At 45.5% G+C, this 12980-nt stretch overlaps 1 long non-coding RNA gene and 1 pseudogene across 1 annotated transcript; both read left to right on the forward strand.

Moving 5' to 3' along the window:
• Positions 1 to 771: 771 nt before the first annotated feature.
• Positions 772 to 1559, forward strand: LOC115248867 (uncharacterized). Its single transcript, XR_003887592.1, has 3 exons — positions 772 to 1010; positions 1093 to 1144; positions 1538 to 1559. It is a non-coding gene; the product is annotated as an uncharacterized lncRNA (long non-coding RNA).
• A 13-nt stretch (positions 1560 to 1572) lies between these two features.
• On the forward strand, positions 1573 to 9493 carry LOC115248858 (guanine nucleotide exchange C9orf72 homolog; annotated as a pseudogene).
• The last annotated feature ends 3487 nt before the right edge of the window (positions 9494 to 12980 follow it).

Raw genomic sequence — 12980 nt, forward strand, 5'->3', positions numbered from 1 at the left:
ACAGGCCTCACCTGTGGTGCTGGGAACCCCTCGTAGCCATAGCGGAGGGTTCAGATGTCAATTAAACTGATACCCACCATGCCCGTCTCCTGCTTTGGGATTAAAAATACTGAGAGTTCTGTCTGGTTCCCCAATAAAGGGAAGATACAGGGTGAAATGGTCGGGGCAATATTCAAGCTATATATTGTATTTTGTTCTGGCTATGTATATAAAGTGACAATAGCAGCAACCTACAGTTTGGCATGGAAACATAGGTTCACAACAAGGTTAAAAAAAAAAATCTTTAAAATTCTATGATTCATTAGAAATGGGAAATGTCCCATTGTGCTTTTAAAGTGAACTGTATGTGAGGCTACCACAACTCCAGGGTCCATCGCCTCCTAAAATCCTCACCCTGACTTTTCCAGGTAAATAAAAACATGTTGTTATGGAAAATGCGAAAACATTCATGAAATGAAGACATTCCAACGGAATGCACCATTTTGGATCCTGAGTTCTGGAAAGTCTGAATTGCAGATGGGCCATTTACAACCGCCGGTGCAAACTATTCCATTGGTGTCCCACTGCGACGTATCTCAGCAAAGACATTGTGAGTTTTGAACAACTTCCCTCAAGTGCGTTTCTGTATTTAAGACTTGCTGTGAGTGTCGGTTCGAATCCCTCCACATCTTTATTTCCTGCACTGGTGACACAAAGAACCTTGGATCAGCCTCTCAAAGGTGGAGCTGCGGGTGAGACTCCCATTTGCTCCTCACAAAGCATCACTGCAGACATCGCTGTGGCCAAGGTGGCACCCTGACGTGCCAATGACATCATTGAGTCGAATATCGCCCACTAGAGGGCGCGCGCGGCCGTATAAATAAGTGACGTGCGTGTGACGTACCAGGAAGTGATCTGCAGACGCGTTGGCTCCCTGCGGAGGGTATTTGACAGGTTCTAAAAGTGTTCTCCACCAACCTCTTCTGTGTTTCTGGGTGTCAGGGTTAGCGGTGAAAGGGGAGGTCGAGCGGGTGAGTTTTACGTTCTTTATTGGTAGATTTCAGTCTGTATCCTTCCCAATTATCTTACACTCACCACTTTCTTCTTTTCCAGTCGCTAATCTGCGAATATCCGCTGTAGTTTAAGAAGATCTTTCATCAGCCCTGTAGGTTTTGGGATTGTCCTGCTTGTGGTTTTTATCCAACAATGTGTCGGATTCATGTCAGAGCCGAGTAGTGTCCAAGATAATTCATCTGTCCAGCTCCGTTTTATCGAACCTTATTTCAGATCTGAGCCTGACAGGAGCTTTCAGAATCACCGGCCTGTGTTTAATAGTCTTTCTTTGAGAGATTTTCATGTTTAACATACACGAGAAAAAAGAAACCTAACCCTAATAACGTCTCTAAATCATCCAGTTTCACTTCCAGAAAGATGCCATAGAGAAAACGGGCCTTTCACCCTTATTTCCAAATAGAATCTGGCTAATTCTTTTTGCCTGTGATTAGCATGCAGCTATATTTGAGTCCTTGTGCTCGTCTAATGATGTGTTTCGATGCAGGTTTGTGACTCTGGAGACAGCGGACTGCATCCCCTCATGTCTTCCGGGGGCCCACTCAGTCTCCTGCGGTGGCCAAAACGGAGGGTGGCCCTTGAAGGGGAATGCCCGCTGCTGGCTGCCACCTTTGCCTACTGGGACAACATCCTGGGTCCAAGGGTGCACCACATCTGGGCCCCAAAGTGTGATCATCTGGTGTTCCTCAGTGATGGAGAAGTCACATTTTTGGCCAATCACACTCTTAACGGGGAGATTTTGCGTAGCGCTGAGTGCGGCGCCGTGGATGTGAAATTCTTTGTCCTGGCAGAAAAAGGCGTCATCAATCGTGTCTTTGATATTTGATGGTGAGCTGAAGGGGGACAAAAACACATGTGCCCTGTCTGTCATCCTGCCGCAGACGGAGCTGGCCTTTTATCTGCCGCTGCACAACATCTGTGTGGAGAGGCTCAAGCACGTCATCCGCAAGGGACGCATTTGGATGCAGAAGGTACCCTTTGATTTCATGAGTTAGCTTTTTGGTTCAGGCGGGGACATAGAAGTCGCATGCAAACGTGGTTTGAGCTTTCATTTCTCCTTATAGACTGACCCCTTTTTTCAATGCGGGATTGGAAGAGTAAGGACAATAATAACTCGTGTGAGGTCTCCTCAGTGAAGAGGAGGGCATGTGATCATAGCCAAGAGATGAATGCGTTGGCCTTTGCTGTATTAGGAAGTGGTTGCAGATGAGATGGTGGTTGTCATCAGTGGTTTGATGACATCATCAAACCTGCCATTTTTCAACATCATTTCATGGCTTTGGTGTCCTGGACACTGTTCAGGCCACTTCCTTTCTTCCCCTGACTTTGCTTCTGAAAGTGTAAAAGCAACAAAAATATGTCCATCTGCAATGAAAAGCAAGTGATGAGCTTTGTTCTGAGATCGGCCAAGAGCACTGGTTTTCCTAAAGTTCTATGGGACCAACAAGTAGCGGAATCTTGCTTCTTCTTATAACTTATATGTCCTAAAGATACTCATATCCTTGTCAGAAACTGCTTGAATCAATTGTTTTCCTCACATTTTAGGGCTACAACATCATTTCAGTGTTGAGCTTGGAGATTATCCCCATCATGGAGTTATTGGCGTCCATGAAGACCCACAGCGTGCCAGAAGACATCGATGTGAGCAGCAGACCCCACACAAACCAACTCGTCAGTTCATTGCTATCTCTGAAGGTTTTAACTCTTTCAGGGTATCTTGAGATCTCCTACGATCATCACTCAGTGTGACACCATGCTAATCGTGCTTTCTAATGTGCTACTGCTTCCCTGGTAGCGCCCCCCCCCCCTTCCTTCTTTACAAACATGTGTTGCTAGATGTTAGCAATGACGAGTCACCGTTATTATTTCACAAGCAATTTTATTACTGAGTCAATTTGTTGACCCGCCTGCATGCGCGCTCGTGTCCTACGAAGTGTTGTTTGACTGTAGAGGATTTCTGGAATGCCCCCGCCTTCATTTAGCCAAAGTTAGCTGAATCGAACCCGTCAGGAAAAAACCCAGCAACTTGGACATCAGCCTTCAAATTCTGCCCGCCTCTACATCTTCTGCCCTGCCCCCTCCATCTTCTGCCCCGCCCCTCCATCTTCTGCCCCGCCTCTCCATCTTCTGCCCCGCCCCTCCATCTTCTGCCCCGCCCCTCCATCTTCTGCCCCGACTTTGTGATCACGCTGTATTTCGGTGGAATAATGCCAGACATATTTGGGAAGCGGCACGCTGGATGCTAAACATTCCTGACCCGGTGATTGATAGACGGATGGAGGGCGGAGCTACAGACACTAAACGTTAAAAACATTATTGACTGGCATATCAGGGCCATTTTATGATAACTTGGAATTAACTTACATTTCTTAGATACTGCTTCTAATTTAAAAGCTAATTTTAAAAATGAACTTGTTTTCTCCCCATGTTTAGATAAAGACACTGTGCTAAATGATGATGACATTGGAGATAGCTGCCATGAGGATTTCCTTCACAAGTAAGCAGGACTGGGGGTGATGAAGCTCGCAGCAGAAGTTTCCTTCTGGAGGAAGGATGAAAGCTGAATCAGCATCACATCAGAATCATGATTTTTGACCACGAAGGCACTGAGAGCTCCTCGCCAGAGGAGATTAGATCTGTGAAGGTTTTTTGGGCTGGATGGGGGTGGCAGAGCAGAAGATGTGAGCTGGCTGACTATGGCAGTAACACAATATTTAGTTTAACTCTCGACATGAAGACAAACAGCAGTTAGCAGTTTTGGACATTGCCGGTTCTCCCCTGAGGATGTCCAGAACTTTGTGCTCTACTGAGGAGCAGCCCATTAAGGGTCCAGTATAAAGAGTCCGGAAGTTCCCCTCATCCAGTCACTAGGTCCACCTGTCTCTAAATATAACACTTTGGTTTAAAACCTTTTACTAGGAATTTGATCATGTTTTCTATTGTACAGCAGGTGCCTGACGATCAGTCGGAAAATATAAAACAAATGAAATGATTACGGAATGCAAAGTTCATAAATCTTAAAGCAGATGCCACTTCCTGGTGGGTCGGACCCAAATCCTGTCCCAGTGCCTCTTGTACTTCAGGCTCGTGACCACAGTTTCTGTCATTACTCCTGCAAGGTTCTTCCTAATTCCCAGAAGGTGATTAAGCTGATTGCTCCTCTGTCTCGGTGCTTCAGGGCCATCAGCTCCCATCTGCAGACATGCGGCTGTTCCATCGTGGTGGGAAGCAATCCGGAGAAAATAAATAAGGTAGAGGACTTTTTTTTCACTGTTTTTTGAGATAATTGTACTTTTCCAGCCCATAAATTGTGTCGGTAACTCAACTGTGTTTGGGATTGGGAGCTGGGCCGTTGCTCCTCAGGGAGGGAACGTCCCAACTGCTCAGACAGGTTAGCAAAGAGGAAAAGTTAGATTTGGGTGCACATCTGAAAGGCTTCTTCACATTAGCGACATATGTTAGCGACCTTTGTTTGGAAATGTTGTAATCTGATACCGGACCGGCTCCTGCTCTGGTTATAGCCGGTACTGGACATGGCCGCCACCTTCTTGTCACAGCATAATCTCATAATCTCTGAGAATGATCCAACTCTCCGTGTCCCCATTTCCTCAGAACATCCCACCTTTGCTGGAGATGAATTTAGCCTTTGTTTTATGGAAGAAGCCAAAGGTCAGGACGCTGTTCTCTGCCTCGCAGCCTTCTAACTCTTCCCCATCTGATGCTGTTTCTCCTCAGATTGTGCGGACCCTCTGCCTCTTCCTCACCCCCACCGAGAGGAGGTGCTCCCGCCTGTGTCGAGCCGAGGCGTCCTTCAGATATGACACTGGCCTGTTTGTGCAGGGCCTCCTTAAGGTATTCAGCAGTGTTCCCACCTCAGCCGGGGGGGTTTAGAAGGCAGCCTGATCCTTTCCTAATTCTGCCCTTTTGTCTGTTCTGATATACTGAGAACGATGTTTTCATCACCTCAGATCTGCACACGACTTTTATATGTTTCATCATAGCAGTCCAGCACACAGCCATATGCAAATGAGTTCTGAGTCTTTAGCACTAATTTGAACTCTATTAAAGTGTCAGCAGGCAAATTCTAGGTGAATTTTATGATGGTCAGCTTAGATGAGGGTCACAAAGAAGTTCACCTCCAATTTACTGCGCAGCAAAATTTGAGATAGAGTCGTTCAAGTCAATGATGCTGCGGAATGTTATTGCTTAATTAGTGAGTTAGAGATGGAGAGAGAAAGGCCAGTGAACCGTGAAATCTTGGGTCCATCTTGGACATGAATAGAAAACATTTTCTGAAATATGAAAATTGGTCCCTCTTTCTTTGTGCATCAGTGGTTCTGATCAATAATAAACCATTTCACAAGGCTGGATCTGCCTTTGCTTGTTGTGTCCAGAACCAGGTTGCGTTGCCTCATGTTGCCTCTAGTCCAGCAACTCACCGGCATCATTCATTAACCCTAAACTAACCCTAAACTAACCCTAAACCGGTCAGAGACTTGGCTGTCGTAGCTGAGGGTTAGCCAACGGTGGTGGTCATGGCTTTGCTTTTCCTAGGACTCCACAGGCAGCTTCGTTCTGCCCTTCCCGCCAGGTGCTTTACCTCCACTTACCCCACCACGCACATCGATGTTGACGTCAACACGGTCAAGCAGATGCCTCCGTGCCACGAGCACGTCTACAACCAGCGCCGGTACATGCGGTCCGAGCTCAGTGCGCTCTGGGAAGACGGACAGTGAGGAGGGACATCCCCCCCCGACACGATCATCCACAACCAGCGAAACCTTCACTCCTGACCTGTGAGCCCACACAACGCAGATCGGCTGCTTTAGTTTGGAGAAGCTTTGCTTGTCTTCATAAACAGCCCATAATACAGGTGTGATTGGGCTCGTGTGAAGATGGAGCTAAAGCAAAAATGCTGATCTCTTTCACCTTTGTATTCCTCAGGGAATATATTTTCAAGATGTTGCACACAGAGACACTTTGGGTCAAGTCGTTTATAGATGAGGTGAGTTTTCATATTGTCCAACTGCTCATTGTCATCTTGATGATTTAAAGGGGAGCGACGAGCAGCTGTTGGCTGAGCTGCTGCTAGCTGCTAGCTGCTAGCTGCTACCTGCTAGCTGCTAGCAGGTGCTAGACGTGCAGGAGTGATGAGAGGAAGCTAAACAGCCGTCTTTTGACACTCGAATGTGTTTTCCAGACAGCTGCAGAGGTTCTCTGCCCCTAAATATAGTGGAAGAAAAGCAATTCTATTCCAAAGGCATTCAGAACCATCAAAAATGCAAACCAAAGTAGCTGAACTATTTTAATGTCTCTTTTGATATGGAAAGTGGGACTGACGCTCGATCCACAGTTTCCAAGTGAATCTGAGAACTTAATGGAATAAAAGGAGCTTCCTGGTCCTGCCGCTCCCCTGGGACTGCTGGGATTGGCTGCACTAACACCCGTGACTCTAATTAGGAATAGAAAAGGGGATAAATGGCACCCAGACAGAGTGACTGCCCCCAGCCTCTCTGTGCTGCCCCTGAATGCTGCTGTTCCACACTGGATCTAATTCACAGACGCACAAGTGTAGAATTCATGCCCAGCCCCCCAGGGTACATTTCTCTGAAGGCTTTTCACGTGACTGCAAGCTGCAGTGTGTTCCTGGAGGAACGTGCTGCAGCCTGGAGCACTAATTGACATCTCATGTTGCACCAAGGTGTTTCATGCTGAAGCCCGGCTTGTCCCTTCGGAGCACCTTCCTGGCCCAGTTCCTGTTGCTGCTCCACAGAAAGGCCCTCACACTGCTCAAGTACATCGAAGATGACACGTAAGACACCGACGAGCATCAAACATGCACTGCCTTCCAAAACTCCCCAAAACATCTCAGTAGGTGAACCAGAAATGAAACCAACTAGGATCTCCCGATCTCGATTTGACTGATGGGTTCCTGAAGTTAGTCTGAAGTTAGTCCTGAAGTTAGTCTGAAGTTAGTCAAAATCAACTCATCTCTATTTCCCAAATAAAGGCAATAACCTTTATTTACCAGACTTTATTTTGTACCATCTTTTAGGGTCAAATTTGTCTGTAGACCCTCAAAAAGGTGAACTACTGTCAGAACTTGGTGCCCAGGATGTTGCCTGCAGCTTTTCAGAACAAAGGTGTAGGATAAAGAGTGATTGTTTACCTGTTGGTGATCTTCGGCCGTATACTGGAGAACCAGGAAGGTCCAGCTCATCAAAATCCCAAACAAAAGGGGCTTTGGCTGCACTAAATCCTTTACCCACACGTAATTAGAAGCCAACGTTATCACATTGTGCCTGGTAAAAGCTCAGGTACTTTGGGCCGGGCCAAGGGTCTTTATTTCCTTTTAGATTGTGATTGTGAGTGTTTCCCAGCTCCAGAGTGGTGGAGGCTCACCCTCCCTCGCACCCCTCAGACCTTCTGGGGCCTGTATTTAAAGGTACTTTAAATGTACCACAGTTTGGCTGCTGTGACATTCTGAATTTGTGTTGTTAATTTAAGGGATTTTTTTACACGAGGAATCACCAATGCAACGTAAACGAATGATTGAGATCCTTGTGAATTGGTATAAAATCAATATAATACAGCTTCGGTCACAGTGCAGAGAAACTGGGCCTGATGAACAGCTTTTGGATATCACTTGGACATTCCTCTGTCGCTCATGGTGGCGTAACAGAAAGACGTGTTGATGCTTCCCGATGCTAATTGGGACGTGGCCCCAGCCCTTGGTGTCCAGATGGCCTCCCTCACTTTGTTCTGCTCAGAGGCTCAGAGGTAGAATGCTGCTCTGATGGTTTGCTTCTGGGTGTCAGAGTTCGGGTTGGTCCAAGGCTTACTCCACAGCAACCGCTGCTGGGGGAATAATGCTGTGAACAAAAATAAAGTCCTGACGTGGTCGAGGCCGCTGCTCCTGCTCATCGTAGGAGGATCATGTTGCTGCTGCCGCTAGCGCCACATCAGCACTGTTTTCTCTTCACTGATTTCTAAATCTTAAGAAACAGACATTTTCTCTTTGTATTATTAGCATGTCCTTGTAGCAGGCTGTGTCTGCTTCAAATTTCATCTTAAAGTCTCAGTAACAGACTTTCTGCTGCTTGCTTACTTATTTGAGTTTTTAAATTTAATTTGCCCCCCCCCCCCGACCCTGTCCGCTCCCTTTGGTCATCTTTTCCCTGTTTTTTTAAGCCATAAGTGGAAACTGTTCACATCTTTTTATAGGGAAAATTGGACATAAAGCTAAAACTAAATCAGTTTGATGTATCCAGACTCAGAAGGAGACCCATTAGTGCGACTAATGGACAATCCTCGTCTCACATTTAGCTGGACGAGCCTGTTCATCGATCTCACTCTGAAGGTTTTCAAAATGGGACGTGACAGTTCTACCCTCCAGGACATTTGCCATGTTTGGCATCACGTAAGCTGTTTTTCTTGGTCACGCGCTGATGAAGCGTCCTCGTCCACTCTTGCTTTGACCTGTCCTTGTCTTGGGTCTCAGCTGTGATGTCCTCCGGCTGTGGGTGATTGTGATGTCATCACAATCCCTTGTTGTCTGCTTGTTATCAAGCTCCTGCAACTCATTGTGTAAATGAGAGCCATCACCAATGTTCCTGGGCCAGATGTCAGTCCAGCCGGTCTTTTAAGGCTCTTCTCAGTGCTGTCTTTGTTTCGTATCCAGACGGGAAAAAGATTGTTGAGCAGGGAACATTTCCAGTCACACCTGTAAACACCTTTGGCAGGGTAGCTGTTAGGAGAGGAGGGTACCGCAGCCCTTACGTGCTTCGCTGTGTCATGTGTGAACAGAAGCCAGAATACTGTAAATGCACGTGGTCACGTCATTGTGTGTGACAGAGATGGACCTCCTTGAGAATTGTGGCCTGTGTCACTGCAAATCTGCAATGGGTTCAACCATTCTAGCCTAAAATAAAGAGAACAAGTTATACAGATGCTTAAATGTGTGTTGTTCAAAGCTAGTCCATCTGTGCAAATATCTCAATGAATAGCTGAAAGTTAGTTTGACTCTTGTGTGAATGCATAAAAGCAGCCTTGTTTATGGTGTAGCGAGCAGCCTGTGGTCGAAGGGCGCTCGTTTACAGGTGGCCTCAACAGGATGGTTTATACTGGGCTCGCTGCGTGCAGCAGCATACATAATTCATAGCATCCCTGCCCACCGCTGCAGCTACATGCTAATGAAACCCTCCCTCCCACAGGCAAAAAGGGCAGAAGTCCTTTCGATCTCTGCGGAATTTGAAGACGGACCTGGATCTGACAGTGAAGGAGACTTGAACATCGTCATGGCCTTCGCGGAGAGCTGAGGGGGGGGCTGCACTCGTTTGTGTTCGGGAAGCCGTTCTACACCAGCGTACAGGAGCGAGACGCACTCCTGAGCTTCTGACTCCGTGTGCCAGTCTTTGGACCATGGATGGACGACGGACTCGGGGCGACTGTCTGTGTTGTTCCTGTATCACATGAATGCCACTACAAGGTTCAAGGTTCATTTTCAAGATTGAAAGCTCTGAAAGGATCTGCATTATTCTGGCTCTATTCATTTATTTCATTTAAAGGGTGCTGAACTGCCTTTCTGAAAAGAGATAGTGTCTTAAATATTAGGGGGTTTTATTCACTATGTAATATGACACCATTGACCTTTGAACCCTCAACAATTTGTTCCTGAAACTTAAAAGAGGATTTTCTTCAATAAAAATCTCAATGTCAACAGAGATATCCAAAGCTGCCGACGGTAGGATTCATCCACATCAGGGTGAGCTCATTTGTGGTGTTGCTGGCATGTTGGTGCCGTTCTTCCTTTGGGACTAATTCTAAGGTTGGACTGTGGCACACCAGAGATCCGCTCAAGTAAACCTGCCTTCCTTCGAGTCAAACTGAAACATGGATAGGATTCAAGCTAAACCTTCATTTATTTTTTGATTGACTTTGGCACAAACATGCAAGAAACATTAATCCCAAGTCATTTGACAAGTTGAGACAAAGGCAAGTTGTTGATATGTGGGTGATCTGTGCCCTCTTCTCACCAGTGTGTGAACAATGTAGCGATTTGCTATTTATCCATGTGAAACATTAGCTTTCTTGCTGCCATTTTCTGGAATGATTGGCCCATCCATTTGCTTGTAAAGGTTAAAGCTCATTACTGGCGTCACTGAGCCTCGAGGGTATTCAGAAAGCACGAGTCCCTGAACATCCCAGAATCTACAACCAGCTCACAAAGAGTCTTCATTAGTGTCTGCATTTGCCATTTTGGCCACTGATAGAGATTCTGATTTCAATCCTCAAACTTTAAAGCCTGCTCATCCCTGAGTTGGACAACATCAGCAGAGTTTAGTGGGAAACGTGTGCTTTATTTTTCTTTTGCAGTGGACAATTGACCAGTCTGGTGGTTTAAAATTAAAGTAAGAACCAGAGGTTTGATCAGTGGTTATCCTTGTCAAGAAATGACTCGTTGATATAAAACTGAGTCAATAAAGCTGTTTCTCAGGGTCAGAGAATCATTACAGTCTAGTGGAATACGGTAACCACTCATTTTATGCAAGCACCTTTGTGAACTGCTGAATAGCATATCTGAGATGAGGTTTTCTATGATGAGAGGCTGATTTCTTTTCCTTTTTTAATTATAAAAGACAGTTTGCATACCGTAGGGCAGTAATTGCCTCGAGCAGGACGCTCTAATTAGGTGTCCTCTTGAGGGCTCTGCACTCTTGCATATTTAAAATGAGACAGAATTGAACTTTAAAGCAACGCCGGTAATTAGTATGGGTTGTCTGGAGTGACACCTTCACAGATGATGGGTGGATGAATAGATGACCAGTGGAGTGGCAGAGACAAGCTATGAGCCCTTTTTAGTAAATCCTTGCTCTGACTTTTGTTATCTTGAGGGATTCCAAAAAGATCTAAGATAGACCCTCACATTCAACAGCATCTTTGAGTTCAGGCAAATTGATTTTTCTTTCTTGTCACCCCCTTTATGTTTTTATAACAAAAAAAAATTAATGAGTGCAGGTGGACTGTGGATTGAAAACATTATATTAGAACACAGCATTTTGATTAAATATTAAATGAAGAACTATAAGGCAAAGTTGAGCCATAAATGTTTTTACAAAAAGTCTAGAAAAACTTGGCACTGATTTATTGGTGCCCAAGACCCCAGTAAACTGAAACTGGGCCTCGGCCCTGACCCAAAGGGAGCGGGCCACACGTTTCCAGTTGACAAGCATGGCCTCGGCCTTGCAAACTGAATTAAACGCTTTTAAAATGTGTTTGTACGACAATATATTAATACTGGAAAGGTTTGTCTTGTAAATTATAATTAGGGTTTTTTTTTTTGTAAACGACGGTGCTTACTAGGTAGTTCAGTGTACATTAACAATAGAAATAAAAACTAACGTTATTTCGTTTTTAATGGTTTGGAACGAACTAAAAAAGTGAACAATGTTTGATTTAACTCGTTCTTATGGCGATCATCGTGCTCGGGAGTCAGCGTGAAAAAACCCGCCTACTAGGATAAAAACATTAACGTTGATAGGGCCGACTCACTGTCATTCAAGTGTGTCACCCACATTCCTCTGTCTCATTGGTCAGTTCTTGTCCTAGCTATTATTCTATTGGTTAATATTGTGGGTTGCTCCACCCGACCAGGAAGAGCTTGTACTGGCTGGCCTGTCAGGTAAATATTCAGCAGAGGATGCTAGTTATCACAAAGGGAAATTAAATCCTAACTAACTGGAAGCAATGATGAGACCATAGCTTCACCGACGACATTAAGGTATGTTATGCTCCCTACACCACTCAGTAAACTTTGGGCAGTACATACGGTGATGGGTGCGGCCTGTTACCATTAGCACGGTAGCTAAAGTTCAGTGTTAACGTTATGGTGTTTAGCTATTAGCACAATGACAAGTTTATGAACCGGGACCGAACCTTATGGACCGAAACCTTTTACAAAGAAGTTGCGAAAAGCAAGTAGCAACGTTAAAAAAGGAAACACGGAAAACGAGTACGTTTGGATTGTTTTGCCAGTAGCGGAGATGGGGCTAAGGAATGACCCGGGATTAGCCATGCTACTTCCCCAAATGTGTGCTTTATTAGGTCACATCAAGAATTTCAAGTAATAATTTAGCCATTACATATTAGCTATTTCATCATTAGTAATCATCTGCTGTTTGCTGCTACTTTGGTGTCTTACCTCAAATCGTCAATACGCGTCAAAAATGGCCATTTAAATGTATCGTTTCCACTTACATACTTGCTTATATCAGCTGTAATGCGCTTCGGGTTACCCTAACCCTATTGTAGACGCTGTCTGTTCATTCAAAGTACATTTCTATTTTTCTCTGCTATCTCCATCATTTACCCAGAAAAGACAGCTGGTCCAGACTTTAGTAAAACGATGAGCGATGCTCAGATGAACCTCCTCATGAACCTTCTGGCGACTGGACTCAGAACTTTAGGGCTCCCTTGATTTGTGAGTACTGCTCCTAAAGAGAGATGATGATCACTAATGACACGAGCTCCTAGCCCTCGTTGGGGGTCTGGATTACTGGTGTCATATGGTGGCGGTGGGTTTGGGTCAGGCTTTCAGCACGCAGTCACACGTGATGTCCCACAGGTGCTGGATCTGAGTCCAGAATGAACGGGCCAGTCAGTAGCATCAATGTATGACACACTCCGATCACACCTCATAAAGCCAGGTGTGGTGGTCAGAGATCTTCTGCTGGAGGTCATTTTGGGGTTCTCTGGCAGGTCTGCTGCTGTGGTTGATGGACTAGTGTCCTCTCATGGGTTAGGGGTTAGGGAATAAACCAGAAAGGAGGAGAGGGAAGGTTCTGTGGGCTCCTTCCTTATGTGAGGGTCCGTCCTCCACGTGGCCCATTGCAGAGCAGCATATCGACCTGCTTCAGTCTTTATGGTTTCAG

The sequence above is a fragment of the Takifugu rubripes genome, chromosome 2, assembly GCF_901000725.2.
Source record: "Takifugu rubripes chromosome 2, fTakRub1.2, whole genome shotgun sequence".
Taxonomy (NCBI): Eukaryota; Metazoa; Chordata; class Actinopteri; order Tetraodontiformes; family Tetraodontidae; genus Takifugu; species Takifugu rubripes.